The following is a 4674-nucleotide window of genomic DNA, read 5'->3' on the forward strand; positions in this document are numbered from 1 at the left end:
TGGCCTTTTTTCTTGCGCGTATAACTATCTTGATTAGGTTGTGGTTGAATCTTGGTTGGTAGATGTAGTTCGAGAGTATCAATGAGGGATGTTCCGTTGATGAGGGGATGATTCTGGTGACGTGGCATTGATGGTGGAGTTGAATCGATGAGGTATGGTGCATTGGTGAAAGGGCGAGTCTCGTGTATTGTCGTTGATAATAGAGATGTTCGATGGGGTGGAGCTTGGAGAGAGTAGTTGAGTTGGGGGTCCTTGTGTTGAGAGTGAAGTTGTGTCGTAGTTTAGTTGTTGAGGTAGGCGAAATGACGTTGAAGAGTGAAGTTTTCCTGGTATTGCTGAGTCGAGGGTTGTAGATGTGAAGAATTTGAGCTTGGTCCGGTAGTTGAAATGGGTAGAGTGAAATTGTTGACGAGTGTTTATTTTGGGAGAGTTGAGTTGGTTTTGAGAGATGGTAGGTTCATTCGCTGGTAATTGACGGAAGCCTCCCATCAAAGATTTCTCCTAGGTGGGTGTCGTCAGAGTATTAGTGAGTTTGTTGATAGCGAGGTGTTTGTGTTTAGCGTAGTTGATCTTTGAGAGATGATGAGTTCGATTTGCTGGCAATTGTGACGGACCTCCCACCTAAGATTTCTCCTAGATGGGTGTCGTCAGGCTGAAAAATAGAGGATTGAAAGTTAGCCACTCGTACATTTGAAGCCACCCAATACAAGTACTGGGTGACTCATCTCAAGGGCATGTGCACTTCGAGGGATGTGTGGGCGCAACCCCACAGCGATCGTTGGCGAGATTTGCAATTGATTGCTTGATGAGTTTAGTAGGTCGATTGACCGCCTCTCGGTCCCGGCAGCCAGCCCTAAAAAGGGTTGACCAACCAAATGGCTAAGATCCATGTAGATCCATAACAGATACTACACTTTGATCTTAGCCAAAAGGCCGAGAAGCGATCAGTTTGATTTTTTAAAAAAAATCATTAAGCGATGTGAAAGCGATGTGAAAGATGAACAAGCAAGCAAACTTATGTTAACGTCATTGTAATTGTTCTTTGTGTTTAATACACAACGCTACAGGATGTTTTTTTTTTAATAAATAGATTATTTAAATAAAATTCAAAAACTAATTAACATTTTATTTACTATTTTTTTTAAATATAAAATATCTACGTATAATTGTGTTATGTTTTATCTATGGTATTTGCATTGTTTCCGTTTCATTGAATGTAGCTAGTTTTTCAAATAAATAGCTAGTTATTTCCCTTGAAAACTGTATAAATAATATTGAAAATTATTGTTCATACTTATCTGCCTTGGTAAACTAAAAAAAATAAAAATAAAACAATACACTATATACCAATAAATATATACAATGTAAAATAGAAAATATGTAATCATGTAAGATACGTATTTTTTTACGTTAGAAGCGGGTCAGATGTCGCTAAAAATAAAGTTGTGTGTGAGTTCAATATGGCAGACATTATGTTGATACAATCCTTTATCAAGTTATTGAAGGTGTAATTTATAGTAGATACCACAATGGTCGGAGTAGTCGAGTGACTGTATGCACCATTTCACCTCTCGGCCTTTTTACTCAAATAAAAATGAATTGTTTGTTGTTGATTCTGCACGGGTCTTACCTATGGCCCCAGTTTTATCTAACCTTAGGCAGGTACCCGTCTGAGCTGGGTGGACTAATGAACGGCATACAAATTCGACTCCGGACGTCGGAACCTGAACTTTAAGATGAGAGAGTGGGATATAAAGGTCTAAATACTTATACTATTTATATATAGCATGTGTTACTTACGGATATGATAGATGTATGGAAAGCAATCATTTCGTTTATTATTTCTTTCTTTCTATGATTTACAAGTCTTCGTAAACATATTTCAAAGCTTCACCTAAGATTAACTTCTCTCTCTGTACTACTAATATTTAATTATGTTACTTATTAAGCCATTGAATTTAGTCATACGTAGTGTACATGTGCATTATTATGTGAAAATAGTTTTAACAGTAATTTTAGATGAACTTTTATGATTTATATTTTGAGTATATCTTTGTGTTAATATTGTATGTAATGCCTGTTTTTGTAATTAGTAGGGAAAGGTAATAACTCTTTCTCGGATTGCGCGGTATTTCTATTGTTGCATCCCTTTAACCGTTTATTTAAAATTAAAAAGAAATTAGGGCCGCGTGTATTATCGGGGTAATATCGTTTTTAAAAGCTTGATTAAAAAAAAAAATAATTAAGCTATTGAAAAAGGCAAAGTAACATTTATTAATTCAACTTCATTGTAATTGTTCTATGTGTGTAATGCACAACGCTACAGGGTGTCGTTTTTAAATACATATATTATTCAAACAAAATTTAAAGATATATTGATATTAATGTTACTAGTTTTTTAAACATAAAATATCTACGTATAATTTTTTTTCAGTTTTATCTATGATATTTGCATTGTTTCCGTTTCAATGAATGCAGTTTGTTTTTAAAATAAATAGCTAGTTATTTCTCTTGGAAACTGACTATATAATATTGAAAATTATTGTTACATACGTATCTGCCTTGGTAAAGTAAAAATAAATAAATAAATAAAACAATAAACCATATACCAATAAATATGTACAATACAGTGCGACTAATTGTATACACACATTTAAAATTAATTAAAATAGAAAATATGTAATCGTGTAAGATACGTATGTGTTATGCTAGAAGCGGGTCAGATGTAGCTAAATATAAAGATGTTTGTGAGTTCAATATGGCAGACATTATGTTGATTTAGTCATTCATCAAGTTATTGAAGGTGTAATTTATATTAGATACCACAATGGTCGGAGTAGTCGAGTGACTGTATGCACCATTTCACCTCTCGGCCTTTTGACTAAAATCAAAATGAAATGTTTGTTATTGGTTTTGTACGGAGGTCTTACCTATGGCCCCAGTTTTTTCTAACCTTAGGCAGGTACCCGTCTGAGATGGGTGGACTAATGAAAGTCTTACAGATTCGACTCAGGGACCTGAACTTTAAGATGAGAGAGTGGGATATAAAGGTCTAAATACTTATACTATTTATACATATAGCATGTGTTACTTACGGAAATGTTAGGTGTATGGAAAGCAATCATTTTGGTTTATTATTTATTTTCTTCCTATGATTTCCAAGTCTTCGTAAACATATTTTAAAACTTCAGCTAAGATTTATTTTATCTCTCTGTACTACTAATATTTAACTATGTTACTTTTTAAGCCATATGATATTTAGTCATACGTAGTGTACAGGTGCATTATCATGTGCAACTAGTTTTGACAGTAATTTTAGATGGAATATTGTGATTTATATTTTGAGTATATCTTAGTGTTAATATTTAATGTAATGCCTTTATTGTAATTAGTAGGGGAAGGAAATAATGTTTTCTCGAATTACGTGGTATTTCTATTGTTGCGTCCCTTTTATCCGTTTATTTAAAATGAAAGTGGAATTGTTTTAGCATACATGTGTGTTTATTTCACTGAATCTTTCAAACGTATATTTGAAGAAAAAAAAACATGCTTGATAATAAAGGTACTGCACTGTAAACGTTAGGTCTAGTCTAGTGATTTGAAAACAACATTAACAAAATAAAATAGAACAACACACACGACTTAGGAAAGCCATGTATAAAGCGAACAACAGACCCACAATACATAGTCAGCAAATAGTAACCAAGTTTCTTTAGACATCTATAAATAGAACACCGTACGCATGACATAGGCGGCTAACAAAAAAAAAGCTTGAACTAGTTTAAGTTATATCCATTCAGCTAGTCACAAACATGTTTTATACAAAAAACAAATGTGATTGGTAACATTTAAATAATATTTCTGTGCTCTGATTTCATTGCATAGAGTTTGTCGATGGTCGATGTTAAGACACTTTAAGCAATAATATGTTAAAATGACTAACACTGGATTAACTTTGAAAATGTTTTTTTTTAGTGTTAAGGCCTCATTGATTTTTATTTACACGAAGTTATAACCCTATGTTTCACTTTCGAACGGCAAATATTGATTGGCTGTACAGAAACACAGTGATCGATATTTATTTGTTTACAAAGTTTTGCAGATAAAGTTTTTAAATAAAAATGTGATTTTATACCTCATGCCCTATTTCTGCCATTTTGTTTTTGAATTTTGTTTTATAAAATGTATGCTAGCCTTTCGAATACAGAGTGTTTATGTCGCCAACTCAACGTGCAAAACAAATTGCGTGAAGTTTTTTTTTTTTTTTTTTTAAATTGTGTTTAATTACCAAAAACACGAATACGTCAAATGCATTCACACTTTTAAAACTCCATGAACAAAGCGTAATCTTGTGTATTGTACTCCGTAATAAATTAATACATTACCCTAACCAAAAGAACATATCAGTGTGTACAGCTTGTTTGATGCAGATAGTTGCAAGTTTGATATGTTGTGTTGGCTGTGTTTACATCGTCTCCTGTAATGTAATTAACAAAGGTGTAGTTAAATACATAGCTAAACATTACAATACAAATGGACAATTGCGTCCAATATGACACAAAGTATGTGTAGATCAGAACACTGACACAGGTATACGGAATAAATCATCAGTTACTGCAGGTGTTTAACGATGTTTGATTTGGTTACATAGGGTTATGTTTTATTATAAATAAC

The 4674-nt window shown here is 33.0% G+C and overlaps 1 pseudogene; it reads right to left on the reverse strand.

Moving 5' to 3' along the window:
• Nucleotides 1-857: 857 nt before the first annotated feature.
• Nucleotides 858-945, reverse strand: LOC131935237 (uncharacterized; annotated as a pseudogene).
• Nucleotides 946-4674: the final 3729 nt, after the last annotated feature.

This window comes from Physella acuta, unplaced genomic scaffold (assembly GCF_028476545.2).
Source record: "Physella acuta isolate Inbredline_101_S28 unplaced genomic scaffold, ASM2847654v3 ptg000138l, whole genome shotgun sequence".
Lineage (NCBI taxonomy): Eukaryota > Metazoa > Mollusca > Gastropoda > Physidae > Physella > Physella acuta.